The 16,047-nt window shown below is 41.4% G+C and overlaps 1 non-coding gene and 1 pseudogene across 1 annotated transcript; both read right to left on the bottom strand.

The window, feature by feature from the left end:
• Positions 1 to 6,623: 6,623 nt before the first annotated feature.
• On the bottom strand, positions 6,624 to 6,725 carry LOC115870677. Its single transcript, XR_004046832.1, has one exon. It is a non-coding gene; the product is annotated as a U6 spliceosomal RNA (small nuclear RNA).
• Positions 6,726 to 8,832: 2,107 nt separating this feature from the next.
• Positions 8,833 to 10,431, bottom strand: LOC101638442 (annotated as a pseudogene).
• Positions 10,432 to 16,047: the final 5,616 nt, after the last annotated feature.

Below are 16,047 nucleotides of genomic sequence, written 5' to 3'. Positions count from 1 at the left end.
TGTAGAAGTTCCCTTGCAAAATAGAGGAATAAAAGATAAGCACTACTTTCTTCTTCTTTTTTTAATGGTTACTATTTCAGTGTAACCTCTGAGTCAGAGAGTGGAATGGAAGCCTTACGTGAATCCAGCCGTTAGGGCTGCCAGGAGAGCCAGTTACTGAAGAGAATACGGATTCTGAAAAGCTTATATCCTGTTTGAGGACGGGGCGTCGGGGAGGGGGGGGAAGGGGTGGTGGCATTAATGCATCTTTATACTTGACCCAAGACCAAGGATTGTTCCATTTTGTTTTTGTTGTCTCTAGTCTAAACAATACTACGCAAGCCACCGTTTTCTTGTTCTCTGTACCAGGGAGGGGTGGGGGAGGGGTGGGATTAAGCTGGTGAAGTAATCTATTACCTGTCGGCACTCAAATTTACTTGCAGTACTGCTTGAAGAACTTTAGAAGAGGATGCAGTGTGGGAGGAAGGCGTGAGACTGCTAAAACGATTAGGCCCACGAGAGGGTTAAACTGAACTCCATAAAGGAGAGGGAGAGGTGCTGGGAAGATGGAGAGGCTAACAGATGGGGAAAGGAAACAAGAGGCCCATTTTTACCAGATGGAAATAAATATCCTGAGCTTAGTTGGTCATCAATATTGCAAAACACACCATTTTGAGTTTTGTTTTGTTTCTTAATACTTAGTGGAAGGGTATAGAAATGGAGAAACAGGACGTTATAATGAAGAAAAAGTTTGGTTTAAATGCAACGCAACAGCATTTGAAAGAACCTTTAGACCGTGGTTTTCATCCGTGCACAATAAGTTGGTGGTCGTTACACAGGAAATAACAATTTTAAAGTAGCGTTAATAGAAGTGTTTGCCGTTTCTGAAAGTATAATAAATTTTCAGTGGGTAGAAGTATGAAAAATTGAATGGTAAAAAATGTACACTTTTACTCTCCTAAGGTTTTTGTTTGTTTTTCAGTTAGAACATTGCATAAAAACATAGAGATCATGATAAATTCCTTCACTGGACAGAGGGAGGGGGTGTGTGTGTATCCTCTTCCCATCCTGAAAGGAGATCAAGAAGCAAGAAATGAATCCATGAAATCACCTTAGCCTAAAACAAGTTCTTCAGGCCTCCTCTCACCCCACTCCACTCACCCCCTAATCACCAGCTCTACTTAGTTCCCAGACATTACCTGTCATTTGATCTTTAGATTAGAAATCAGGTGATGTGTTTCTCCTGCATGTCACCGACTTAGACCCCTAAGCATTCTGGGTTTGAGTTGACTCATCCACAAACAGGAACCATGGCGTTCATGCGATGTGAGGATTTGAACTCAGACTTCTCTCCTAAACCCATGTTTTCTCCACTACCGTTTACCCACCTTCTGCAGCGATCGTTAACTCCTGAAAACGTTGAGTCACTTGTCTAGGGCTAAGGAAATTTGTATTGTATTGGTGGAGTATTCAGTTTCCACAAAAGGAACCTTGGTGTAGTGCACTGCTGCTAACTGCAAAGTGGACTTGGGAAGCCACCACAGGAGGGAGATATGATGGCTGGCTTCATAAAGCTTTCAGCCTTGGGAAACCTGTGGGGACGTTCTACACTGTGGACTGGGTTGGGTTTTAGCCGTCTACCTGCCTTTCCCCTCTTTAGCCTCAATTGAGTTTTTGTTTTGCTTCTCACCTTAAATCATCCCAGTAAAAGACACATGGATTTTAAAAACTAATGCATTTTTTTTACCTCTATAGGGTAGGGGTGAGGTGAGTGTGGGACGTACTCAGGAAAATCTTGGTCCTGAAAGTAAACTGGATAGAAGTGTACAATGGAGCCTTGGTGGTGTAGAAAACGGCTTTCTACTCCCTGTAACAGTTCCAGTCTCTGAAACTCACGGGGCCAGTTTCTGTAGGGTCACTTTGAGTTGGCATTGACTTGATGGCAGTTTTTGAATGAGTACAATGTTACTTGCTAATCGTTTTCTATTCTGGAGAGTGTGTATATATATATATATAAATATACATATACATACATACATACATACATATATATATATATACTGCAAAATGGGCTTGGGAACCCACACCAAGGAATTCATGGATTCACTGCTTGTGTATGTATGCATGTATGTTGTTGTTAGGTACCATCAACAGCGCAACACTGCTTTGCCTTCACCATCCTCACAGTGCTTCTTAGTTTGAGCTCATGGTTGCAGCCACTGTGTCGATCCATCTTGTTGAGGACCTTCTCCTTTCCACTACTGTACAGCATGCTGCCCTTCTCCAGGGGCTGGTTTCTCCTGACAACATATCCAAAGACTGTAAGACAAGTCTTGCCATCCTGGCCTCTCAGGAACATTCTGGCTGTACTTCTTTCAGGACAGATTTGTTAGTTCTTTTGGCAGTCCATGGTCCTGTCGATAGTCTGCCACACTTCAGTTCTATCTTCTTTCATAATTCAGCACCATAATTCAAATGCATTCATTCTGATTCTTCTGCAGTCTTCCCTATGTAATGTTAACCTTTCACACGCATGTGAGGCCATTGAAAATACCATAGCCTGGGCCAGTCCCACCTCAGTCCTCAAAGTAACAGCCTTGTTTTCCAACACTTTAAACACACACACAATTCATATGCATTTTCCAATACTTTCATCAAGCTACTCCCAGCCAGAAAACAAGACAGCTTTTGAATCATAAAGGAACTTCTTGTGTTGTTGTTATGCTAAACTACAGGGCTTTCCTGGGTCTGTGTCCTGAGGCAAATTACTTCACCTGGCCACTTTAGGTTTCCTCTTCAGTAGCTTAAGGGTAATTGTACGTGCCTTCCAGTCAATGACTCAGCCCACATAAAAACAAAACAAAAATTCACTGCTCTCCCGATTTAGAGTCCTGTGACCAGATAGGACAGAGTGGAACTGCCCCGTGGGGTTTTCCAGAAGGGGAGGTGGACTCCAACCACCTTTTAGGTTAACAGCTAAGTGCTTCATCACTGCACCACCAGGTGGCCTAATTCCGAATTTTTAGTAATACCTATTCTTTCACAGTTTTTTGGTGAGAACTAAATGGGATAATTCAGAGACTGTTTAGCACTGTGACCAGCACTAGACAAGGATATATTGGCATGTTCATAGACAAGGATATATTGGCATGTTATTTGGTAATGCTGTATTCTATTTGATAATACTGTATTTGATGGTAACAATATTATCAAACTAATTCCAAAAACCTAGAATATTTCTTCTCCCATTAAAAATCTTAGGAGTCCTGTCAAAACAAATCCTGAAAACAAACTTGCATTTCAAAAGCCGTTTACAAATGAAAGCACAAATGCCAGGGTTCTGGAAACTGTTCAGAAAGTACATTCTATAAAAGGTAACTAACTGTTGAACAGCTAGCGAGAATTTCAAAGGGCTGTGATTTATGCTCCTGTCCCTCAGCTCACATGTTACTAGAACAGTTTACTCTCGACTACAAAATAAATCAGAGCCATAGATGTTTTGAGTATTGTGGAGTTTTTTAAACAAAGAAAGACAGAAAAGAAAAAAACACTTTTATCCAGAGTAGAGGTTTGAACTTTTTTTTTTTTAAACTAGTAAAATTCAGGGACGAACACAAGTCTGGAAACCTTTTTATCTCACTAAACATTTTTTTTCAATCACATCACCCTGTGTTACTACTTTCATTTCAGGATAAAGGTGACATGTTAAGATCCCTCAAATAGAAAAGGTATCAGCATCAAGAAAGACATCATGCTCCTCCTAGTTCAATACATTTAAAGTTACTAAATGTCACTTTCAGCATTTTTTTATGGACCTGCTTTTGGGAACCTGTATAAATTATTAATATAAGCACATGATATAACAATTAAGCTGTTGATTTTTATGCCATTCCCACTCTGATACTTCCTTTTCCCCTTCCAAAATCAAACCAAACCTACCACTTTCCAGTCAATTCTGACTCATAACCGCATAGGGTAGAGTTGAACTGCCCCTTTGAGGTTTCCCAGGCTGCAAATCTTGACAGAAACAGAAAGTCTCATCTTTCTGTGTTAGAGCAGTTAGTAGGTTCGAAATGCTGACCTTGTTGTTGTGGAGTTGAAATCAATGTGATGGCAGTGAGAGTTTTGAGAATTTCTGTTCATACTTCCTGAATAAATGCTTCGTTCCCTAAGAAGTCTTTCCTGGCCCTCTAGCCTTGAATAAGAGGGGGTAACCCCCCACCCCCACTCCACCCCCACCCACACATACACAAAACTAGAATTCTGCTGGGTGGAGCAAAGCTTTCTTAGGATGCATACTCCCCCCACCCCCTTCCCTGAAAGGGGAGCAACTTGCTCTGAGTGAGTGCACCCAGTGGTGTTGCCTGTGCCTGGGAAGGTTCTCTCTGGTCACAGTGAATGTTTTCATAAAAGCAGTTTCACTCTAACCTCATTTTGGGGGGGTGGCTGATTTAAGAGATCTGCGTGCGGCTGTGAAATGTTGTTTCCTGCTTGAGGGAGGGCGGTGGGGAAGGCTGCAGAAACTGTTTTGATGTTGAGCAGAGCTTACAAGGACAGCCTTATGGGAAAAACTAAATTGTATGAGCAGTTTTCTCTTTTCAAAAAAGGTGAAATGTCAGTTGATGACAAACCTCATTCTGGACATCTGTCAACTTCTAGAATGGACGTTCATTTCAACAAGTCAGGCTGTTAATCAAGCTTTCTATATGGAGGTTCTGAAAAGATTGAGTAACCGTGTACAACAAAAAAGGCCTGATTTGTGGCAGAAGGGGGTCTAGTTTTGCCACCACGACAATGCCCCTGCTCATGCAGCCATCTCAGTGTACCAGTTTTTGGCAAAAAAAGAAACAGCAGCTTACCTTTCTTGCTTGACTCACCTGACCTTGCTCTGTGTGACTTAATTTTGTTTCCGCAAACATGAAGAGGGACATGAAAAAACAGCGATTTGATGACATGGAAGAAGTGAAGAAAAATATGAGGGAGGTGCTGTCAGCCATCCAAACAGATGAGTTTGAAAAATGTTTCCAAGAATGGAATCGCAGATTTGACAAATGTATTACGTGTAATGGAGAGTACTTTGAAGGTGATAAGATTGTTGTGGTAGTTACGTAATTTTAATGTCACCTTGATAAATAGGTCTAGGAGTCTAAACTATCAATCAGGTCAAGCCCGATTATACTTCCTTATGGGTGTGGCCTTCTCACGAGGATTCTGGGAATTTACTCTCTTTCTCCCTGGAGGTGGGCCACACTCTCTCTGCGTCACCGTCCTGTGGAGGAGACACGTAGAGACCCACGCCAGCATCGAGATGCTTCCACCACCACTGGACCCACAAGACTTTCCAACCGCTGGCCTGTGATCTTCCTGCATTCTGCATCATTGCATGTGCTACATGAGTCTGAAGAGGAATTTATGGACTAGTATTGACCATACGGGCTAATATCAGACTCGTCCTGGACTCGGGCTGGGATGCTTTCGCAATATATAATTGCTCTTTGATATAAAGCTCTCTCTTACACATATGTGAGTGTCTTTAGATTTGTTTCCTTAGTCAACTGGGCCAAACACAGTTGTTTTGTAAAAATATATATATATTCATAGCTTTGAAAAAAAATCCATTTTCGGGGGTACCACCTCGAATATATCAATTACTGCTTTCCCATGCCATGGGTCTGATACTTATCTCCTGCTCCATTTACTAGTTTCCATTCCTTTCTAGGGTCTTAGCCCTTGGAGGGCACGCATCTCATGTATCATTCACCATGACAGCTGACGCCTCAAAAGGAGCCTGGGCACAGAACAGAAGCAATAAATATTTGTTGAATAATGTTAAATAAAGAGGTCAAAGTACAAATGGATCAAATCAAAGCCACTACTTATAATTTATTAGGTGAAAATAATATAGGACTACTTAGTCCTAAAAATCAAACAGTCAGGAAAAAGAATCAAAGAGTCAGTATTTGGGAGGAGAACATAAGTACCCAACTGTAATGTGCATTTTTTTCTGACACCATAATTATTTTGCATAAATTATCTGTGATTAGGCATGGTCTTCTGCCATTTGTATGATTTTCATTGTTTGATAGTTGTGTTTATGGCATGTATTAGAACCCCTAAGTATTTTTCTGTGTTTTTATTGATGATCTGCATGGTTCTGGGTTTTATACTTAGATCTTTGCTTTCTCGAGTTCTTTTTTGTATATGGTGTTAGATATGTGTGCTGCTTCATTCTTCTGCAAATGGATTTTTAATTTTGCTAGCACCATTTGTGAAAGAAAGTATCTCTTCCCAACTTAGTGTATTTCAGTCCCTTGTCAAAGATAAGGCTTCTGTGGGTGGATGGATTTACTTCTAGGCTCAAAATTCTTTGCCATTTGTCTATGTACCTATGATTGTCGCAGTACTAGGCTGTGTTGACTGCCGTAGCTATGTATAGGTTTTGAGATTAGGAAGTGAGAGGCCTTCACTTTCTTGTTCTTCGTGAGTAGTGTTTAGCAGAATCGGCACCAAGATTGAATTATATCTGTAGATATCTTTGGGAGTATAGACATTTTCATGATGTTAAGTTTGCTTTTCTAGGAGCATGATATATTCTTCCATTTATATAGGTCTCTTCAGTTTTCTTTTAAAATTTTTTTTTTTTTTTAAATATGGAACGCTTCACGAATTTGCATGTCATCCTTGCGCAGGGGCCATGCTAATCTTCTCTGTATCGTTCCAATTCTTTTAAAATTTTTGTACAAATCTTTTGTTTCTAAAGTTCCTTAGTATTTCATTTTTGGGGGTGATATTGTAAATAATATTTTCTTGATTTCCTTTTAGAGCTCTCTTTGTTACCCTAAAGTCATCTATTTAGTTTTGTATGTTGATCTTGTACTTAGCCATGTTGCTGAATCTATTCATTCCAACAATTTTCTTGCAGGTTATTTGGGATCTTCTAAACATAGGATCATATCATCTATAGAGCAAGTTTTACTTCTTGGTTTTTTGTTCTGGAAGCCTTAGCTAGAGCTGTAAGGAAAGAAAGAGAAATTAAAGCATCCAAATAGTGAATAAGAGGGGTATTACAGGGTATTCTTGCTTGGTCCTTACATACAAGATGGGTACTTTCAGTTTCTCTCTGGTAAGGGTAAAGGTGACCATTGGCTTTGTACATATGTCTTTTATTATGCAGAGGAATATCCCTTCTATTACCATTTTGTTGATTGATTTTATCAGGTATGGATGTTGGATTTTGTCAAATGCCTTTTCTGCATCAGTTGATACAATCATGGTTATTTTGCTTTATGTGATATATTACAATGATTGTTTTTCTAATGTTGAATCATTCTTGCATGCCTAATATGACCTACTTGGTCATAATGTTATTTCGCTATTTGGGCATATTGGGTTCTTTTTTTAAAAATCATTTTATTGGGGGCTAGTTCAACTCTTATCACAATCCATCCATCCATCCATTGTGTCAAGCACATTTGTACATTTGTTGCCATTATCCTTCTCAAAACATTTTCTTTCTACATGAGCCCTTGGTATCAGCTCCCCATTTTCCCCCTCCCTTCTTCACCCTCCCTCCCATATTGTTGGATTCTATTGGCTAGGATTTTGGGAAGTATTTTTGCATCTATGTTCATGAGGTCTATTAGCCTTTAATTTTTTCTAATCATTTTATTAGGGGCTCATACACATACAAGGGGCTCATCACAATCCTTACATACATCAATTGTGTAAAGCACATTTGTACATTCATTGCCCTCATCATTCTCAAAACATTTGCTCTCCACCTAAGCCCCTGGCATTGGCTCCTCATTTTTCCATTCCCTCCCCGCTCCCCTCTCCCTCATGAACACTTGTTAATTTATAAATTATTATTTTGTCATATCTTGCCCTGTCTGACGTCTTCCTTCACCCACTTTTCTGTTTTCTGTCCCCCAGGGAGGAGACCACATGTAGATCCTTGTAATTGGTTCCCCCTTTCCAACCCACCCACCCTGCACCCTCCCAGTATCGCTACTCACATCACTGGTCCTGATATGATCATCTGCCCTGGATTCCCTGTGTTTCCAGTTCCTATCTGTACCAGTGTACACCCTCTGGTCTAGCCAGACTTGCAAGGTAGAATTGGGATCATGATAGTGGGGGAGGAGGAAGCATTTAGGAACTAGAGGAAAGTTGTATGGTTCATCTTTGCTACATCACACGCTGACTGGCTTGTCTCCTTTCCAGCCTTTAATTTTTTTTCATCGTCTGTGCCTGGTTTCACCCCCCCAACAGTTTTATTGGCACATAGTTTACATATTATACAATCCAGTAGTTCAATCATTCTATCATATCAAGACTTATACAATCATTACCACATCATTTTTTTTACATTGAATAGTATTGTTTTATTTTTAGACCCATTTGTCTCTTTTTTTCTCAAATAATATTTTTATTGACATATAATACTCATTCCAATATATCCCTTCCCTTCCCACACAGTTCTTTTGTTCAATCCCATCAGTGGGGTTATATAATCATCAGTTTATCAACTCCCCCCCACTACCTACCCCCGTGCCTAGTTGTAATATCAGGCTTATGCTCACATCATAAAATGAATTCAGGAATTTTGTATCATTCTCTATACTCTGAAATAATTTGAGTAGAATTGGTGTCAGCTCTTTGCCTGTTTGGTATAATTCACCAGTGTAACCATCTGTGTTCAGACCGTTTTTTTTTTTCTTCAGATTTAAGACATATTTTATTTGGCTCCCAAGTAAACTTGGGTAGTTGGCTCCTTGCACCCAGGACCCAGCTGTGTTCCCATACAATGCCAGACAAGCAGCATTCCCATGGACTCTGCTGCTTAGAGAGCACTTAAGCTTTGGCAGCTGACTTGTAATGGGTGAGCGTATGGGCGGCAGGGTCAGCGGCATTGATCCACTTAGACATCCAGTAATGGGTCAGCCAGTTAGCCCGACCAGGGTAGTGGCGTTCAAAGATCCGACTGTAGTAGTGAGCTTCTTTGGTTTTCGGAGTGTGGAAGGGAAACTTCTCCGAGGCAGTGGCCATCATTGTATCATCAGCCTGATGTTCAACAAAGTCCTGTAAAATCCTGAACCAAGAATTCTTCACCCAGGTTATCCCGTCGCTGAAAGCTTCTTTCGGTCGCCAAAGAATCTCTTTAGGTAACCGGTTAGTGTCCTCAAAGGCCTCTCACAGGAGATGTTTCTCTATCCCATGCTTTGGAATCCTCATTTTCGGTGGGAGAGACAAGTAGTAGGAGTGAATCGGTGATCCAGGAATGAGACTCTCAATTCAAGGCCATGGGCAGCAGTAGTTCAATCTGCACAGAGAATATCAAATAAGTAGAGTTCTCTCAGGAGCCTCTCACACTCTTCCTCAGCTTTCTCAGCAGACGGAGCCTTGTGAAAATATATGTAACCTTGAATAAGTTCATCTGAACCTTCCAGAGAAGATCACCACACTATCTGTGTTCTTCCGGATGTATTTGGACATTAAATACATACTTACGGGAAGCATGAACTATTGTAATGTCATAAGTTTCCAAGGAAAATATGACTTCATCTACCTGAATTCCTTCCCCAGAATTAGAGAGGACTTCATGGTGCTCACTTCCAATGTGATTTGCTACTTTTCTAGCAGCCTATAAATCAGGACTGTCTTCCATACCAATCGCAAATGTCTGGAAGGGATACTGAACATGGGCCTCTTTAAGTTGCTTCATCAGGGTGGCAGCAACTAGGCTGGAATCCAAACCCCCTGATAAAAGACATCCTATCCTGTCCGTCATCAAATGATTCTTAACGGATGTTGTTCTTGACGGTCTCTATCTCAAAACCTGGGAATAGTTTCTCCACATTGTCACACATGGTGTGCTGACACTCATCCCGACAATGATGGTATTTGACCATTTCCACAGACACGACTTGACCATTGGGCTTTAAGTCCAGAGCTTCATAGTGTCCAGGAAGAAAAGGCTCCACTTTTAAAAATGGAGTCATGGAATGCTTCAAGGTAACAAAGCCTTTAGCTTCTGAGCACACAGCTAAGAGTCCATCTTCAGTCATGGCTTTAAATGAAGGTCTGACTCCATTGGTATCTCTGCCCAGAACAATTTCTTATTGGCAGTATCCAATGAAATGAACGCAAACACCCCATCCCGCAGAGAGGCGGTTTGCTCAATTCCGCCTTTGTCATAAAGATAAAGGATGATCTCACCATCCACTTTGGTCTGATACTCAAATCCAAAGTGGTGACGCAGCTTCTCATGGTTGTAGATTTCACCATTGTTTAACAGAACCACAAGTAAGGATATTTCTTCAGTCGAATTGACTGCATTCCAAATAGTGGATCAACCACCGCCAACCGATGAAATCCAAACCAGCAGTTGGTGTTTTCATGGACGTTCTCAAAACGGACGGCATCTGGACCTCTGTGTGCAATCTTCAGAGCACACAGTCACTGCCAAGGAGAGCCACGCGGGGGAGAACCATGTGCTCTCTGTTTGCCTGGAGGGAGGTGTTGTTCCAGAACACACACCACAGGTTGTGCAGCTTGATGATGCCTTCGGAAGGTATGTGCTCCAGCGAAGCCCTCGAGTGGTCTGTCCCTTCTGATACGTTCTGTTTGGAGCCTAAACCTGGATTGTTGTGCTTGCGGGGAGCTAGGGGGATGCAGCGTGTGGACCTGTTGGGAGGTTTTTAATGATCTGATCAAATTCTTCTTTGATTATGGGTCTTCAAATTTTCTACTTTCGTCATTGTTTAAGTGGGTAAGCTCTTATCACAATCCATTCATCCATCTATTGTGTCAAGCACATTTGTGCATATGTTGTCATCATCATTTTCAAAACATTTGCCTTCTACTTGAGCCCTTGGTATCAATTCATTCCCCAGCCCCCTCACGATCCCTTATTAATTTATAAATGGTTTTTCATGTCTTATACCGACCACTGTCTCCCTTCACCCACGTTTCTGTTGTCTGTCTCTCTGGGGGTTGGGGGGTGTTGAATGTCAATCACTGTGATCAGTTCCTCTTTTTTCCCCCTACCTTCCCCTTACCCACCTGGTATCACTACTCTCATTATTGGTCCTGAGGGGTTTATCTGTCTGTCTATCTGTTTATCTGTCCTGAGGGAACTGTTGCGAGCTCTTGTCTGTACCAGTGTACATGCTCTGATCTAGCCAGATTTGAAAGGTAGAATTGGGATCATGACAGTCGGTGTGTGTGTGTGGGGGGGGCATTAAAGAACTAGAGCTTGTATATTTTCCTTTGTTATATTTCACTGTTGTTTGGCATAGGAAAGGGAAAACTGTGTGGGACAGAATACTCTGTGTGGTTTGGCACAATCTGCCAGCCAAGGGGCTCATGGGGTAGGGTGAATAAGTTGGCCACTACTCTTAGATGGAGTTCCCACTAGCCAATATGTTGTCTGGGGTCAGGGCACCTGATCTGGGAGGAGTTCGTGCCACCTTAGATTGATGGCTAAAGTCAGCATGCTTGCCCCTGGAAGGAATTTTTCAGGCACAAAAGTCAGCTGAGGTTGGGGCAGTTGGTTACAGAAGGAGTTTCCACCCATCCAAGTTGGAAAGGAACTCAACACTACATGTTCTGCTGGCCCGATGAGGGAATTCAAGCACCTCCAGACGTGGGGGTTGTGCACTTAGTGTCTGGTCCACACAGGTAAGACTTTGAAACCAGGTAGAGCAAGGGCTTTCCCGGGGGCAAAGGGCCTCCACAATCTGCTGGGTGAGTAGGGGAGGGGCAGGCTACGCTCCTGATCACCTGGAGGGTGTGGATGATAAGGAAGGATCTCATCTTTCTCATCACCAGTTCGTCCCTTTCTAGACTACCCTCTGGATGAAATGCTGTTTGTAAACATTCACGATAACTGCTACACTAGATTAGCTGACAATTCACCCTTTGTCTCCTCTCACAACACCGTTGTTCAGCTTCTTCTCCTCCCTGAAATTTAATAACTATCTCTATCCTTTCTTCTGAAGTCAAGGTTCCAGGATTATCACCTGTATCTATCTCATTTGATCTCTTGTGTCTTTGACAGAGAGGGTCTGTGTAACATGTCTGCTGAGTTTGCCGTCATACTGGAAGTATCCACCCATGTTAGTATTTCACATCAGGTTACCATGGCTATGATCTGCTTGAGGACTGCTCTTTCATGTTGCCTTTCTAGTCTGGGCTTGTTCACAATGCCCCCTGCCAACATGCCAAATCACTCCTTTCATCCCCATGGCCCTGAGTTACTGTGGAGAAACTCCCACCGTTTTTTAAAACGCCTGTGTTCCAGTTCACAGGCTTGTCCTATAAGGCTTCCCCCACACTTTTTACAATCCCACTGAGTAATTGTAATCTACCTGGACCCTGAATGCATATCCATGCCCCAGGACCATTCAGATCGAGTGGGAGGCAGGTTCCCTAATGCAAATTGCTAGTTGCATGTATTAAAGTCATGGTTATTGCGAACATACATCTAGATACAATGCTAGGTATCCTTGGTGCTTCCTCTAACTCACAGCTTCATCAAGTACACTGTAAAGGCCAAGTGGTAGAGTTTTTTTTAGGGAATATTAATGGCAGACAGAGACAAGGCAGCAATTGTTTCAGTGTGTTTGTGAGTTACAGGGAAGAACCTAAAGTGAAAATTCTCTGCTAAATTGGTGAAGTGGACCCATGATTAGATGTGAATGAGAAGAAAAAATGGAGGGGATTGATCTTGAAATAGAGCTCTAGTGCTTTAGTAGTTATGTGTTGGGCTGTTAGCCCCAAGGTCAGCAGTTCTAAACCACCAACTGCACCTTCAGAGAAAAATGATGCTTTCTACTGCTGTAAAGAGTTACAATTTCCTCTTGGAAACCCACAGGAGAAATTCTACTTTGTCTAATAGGGTTGCTATGAGTTGGAATCCATTTGATAACAGTGAGTGAGAATCTTAAAGCGGTGTCCTTGGATGGTGAACTGGATATGGTGCTTGGCTGCTAATGGAAAGATCGGAGATAATTTGAATGAAAGGCCTGATGATCTACGTCTGAAAGATGGCTGCCAGTGAAAGCCATGTGAAACTCAGCTCTCCTCTGAAAACCATGTGATCACCATGGTCAACTCAAAGGCAACGGTTCATATTGGAGTAGCTTAGAGAGATTAAACCTAGAAAGAGAACTTTTGTTGAAAAAACTGGTGGGTTGAGAGGACATAGGATGCTGTAGGGTCTCTGAGGTAGTTTTAGAACCAAAGGGAGGTCAGATTTATGTTTTAGGAATATTACTCTGGCTACCCTGAGTATGATGAGTTAGGTAATCTTGAAGTGGCCTCTATTTTTGTCTTCAACTCTTACTTAAATCTTGAAACAATTTAACTTTTCTTGTGGGCATCTATCTTCAACTAGAGCCCTGTGAGTTTAGCTCTATTGGGACCAGTAGGGATACTCACCATTACATTGACAAGGATGGCCATTTAGATGGACCAGGAATCAGAAAACGCAAAAGAATGTAAGCTAGAGAGTCACACATACAGATCTGGAGCAAAACTCCGCGTGTTCCCTCTGGTTATAGCAACTTAGATTGTGGGAGGTGGGAAAAACATTAAAGGAAAAGGGCCGAGCCATCTACCTCAGACACATGTGAGCTTACCCTGAATCTGAATCAACTTCACTGCAATTTGTACTAGTAACAAGAAACATCATTGACATTAACGGTTTAACATCATTAACAATGCACCAGACACTGCTAAATGTTTAAAGGCATTCTCATTTAATTCTTAGAAACAAAGCAAAAATGGTAATTATAGGAGGAAACAGACTTAAAAATTATTTGTACTCTAACGCTTAACTCCAGACTTGAGCTTTGAGCAGCTGGCTGACATTGCAAACATATTCTTGATTAATATCAAGAAGGCCCCTTTCCCAAGAGGGGTCGTGAGAACTCAAACCACATGGAATTAGGAGATGGTTTGATGAGTTAGTAGATACAGTAGGAGAAGTAGAAAACAAAGAACTTGAGGTAGCTGAAGAGATTGCTTATGGCCGACATACCCTAGACTGTGACTGTATTTATTAAAAAGCCCTACTGAAAAATGAATCCCAGAACATATCAAAACATCAATCTGCCAAATAAAATAATTGCACTGGAATGAAAATTATCCCTAGAGAATGATAAGAGAATGAAGCAAAAGAAAATGAAAGAAAAGTCTTGCGTATAAGACTACTTAAGCATCTCACTTCCCTTTCTGTTTAAATTGGTAAGGGGAAACTTCCAGCTGCTCAGCAACTAGGTCTCTCTTCCTTAGAACCTTTGAGGAAGCCTGTGACGGCCAAAAGGTCAAGGACAGTACTCTCAGCACTTTACTATGATATCTGATCCTTTGCCCTCTAGGTATTCTCACTGACAGATAAGGTCAAGTTCTTTAGCCCCTTTTCAAATCTCTTCTCAAGACTTCCTTTCCTTTTAGCATAACCACGTGACCCTGCCTTCTTTACTCTTCTGCCTACAGTGAGGATCTACTTCTCAACAACGTGGTTATTTTGTTCATTTAAACACCATCCATTTTAGAGATCATGGGGGCACAACGGATGAAAGCCTTAGGCTGCTAACAGAAAGGTTGATGGTTGAAGACCATCCAGATGTGCCTCAGAAGAAAGGCTTGGCGACGTACTGCTCAAACGTATTTCGTTCCGATGCACATGAGTCCACAATGTGCTCTCCATTCTAGGGCTTCTCCCTTCTGGGTACTACCTCAGTTCCCCAGTCACCGAAGACCTATTTCATTTTAAGATTTTAATAGGTAATTGGGGAACAAGATAAGCAATTAGAATCAACATTGGGATCTTGCAAACTTTAAAGATGCCAAGTTCCTACAACTTATAATCCGGCCTAAACCACAGAAAACTTTCTGAGGATTGGGCTGCTTTTCTTTCAAAGGAAGGGCAGGACATTGGGACTTCTTGGTTCTCAAAGTCCTCCCAGACCAATTAGTGCAGAATATCACCTTGCCACTTAATAGAAATGCAAATTGTGCAACCCCAAAGCTACTGAATGAGAAACTCTTGGAGTGGGGCTCCACATGTGCGCACTAACGTTTGAAGATAACTGCTTTCTTAAGTTTTAGCAAAATAAGAAATCCTATAATTTTCGAAAGTTTAACTTTATTTTTCCAGCTATTTAGTATCTGAAATCACCACCTCTTTCCTTAAAAGAAAAGAAATTGTAGCATATATAAATATATATGCTATATATTTTATATATATATATATATATATAATTTCATGCTTTTGTTTCAACTTCTAAGAACAACAGGGAATTGTCACTTTTTTATAAACATCTAAGTGCCTCTCTCTCACTACAGTTTGATAAATTTCAGTATATTTAGGCATTAACATGACTTTGAGGAGCTGTGGTAGTCATATAATGGTAAACCACCCAGTGGCTCTATGGGAGAAAAGACCTGTTGAGCTGCTCCTGATAAGATGACAGTTTAGGAAACCCCAGGGATTAGTTTTATTGTGCCCTGTGGGGTTTCTATAGAAATCCTGGTAGTGTAGTGGTTATGCATTATTGGACTTCAATCTGCATGATCAGCATTGCAAAACCACCAGCAGATGGAGGGAGACAGAGTGGGCTTTCTACTCCCATAAACTCTTACAATCTCAGAAACCCACACGGGTCGGTCGCTATGAGTCAGCATTGACTCAAGAGCAGCGAGGTTTTGTTTACAATGTTGCTTTGAGATGGAATTCCCTTGCTGGCACACAAAAAGATGACCTTAGATCATTCCTTTGAACTTTACATAGTAAACAAAAGGGCATTCATTTTACCAAATAAATAAATATGAGATCTTGCACCAAATAAATAAATATGAGATCTTGCATATCTACTCATTGCCATGGGATTGACTCCAACCCATATGAGGGTGCTTCAAAAGTTTGTGAGAAAATGGAATTAAAAGATACTGGAATTTTCTCATGAGCTTTTGGAAGTCCCTTCATAGAGACCATATACAACAGAGTAGACCTCTCCTGTAGGGCAGCGGTTCTCAACCTGGGGGTCGAGACCCCTTTGG

The sequence above is a fragment of the Echinops telfairi genome, unplaced genomic scaffold (genome assembly GCF_000313985.2).
Source record: "Echinops telfairi isolate 266 unplaced genomic scaffold, ASM31398v2 ScPeMD7_2;HRSCAF=8, whole genome shotgun sequence".
Taxonomy (NCBI): domain Eukaryota; kingdom Metazoa; phylum Chordata; class Mammalia; order Afrosoricida; family Tenrecidae; genus Echinops; species Echinops telfairi.
The sequence above is the reverse complement of the archived record's forward strand: the minus strand, read 5'-3'. Positions and strand labels throughout refer to the sequence as shown.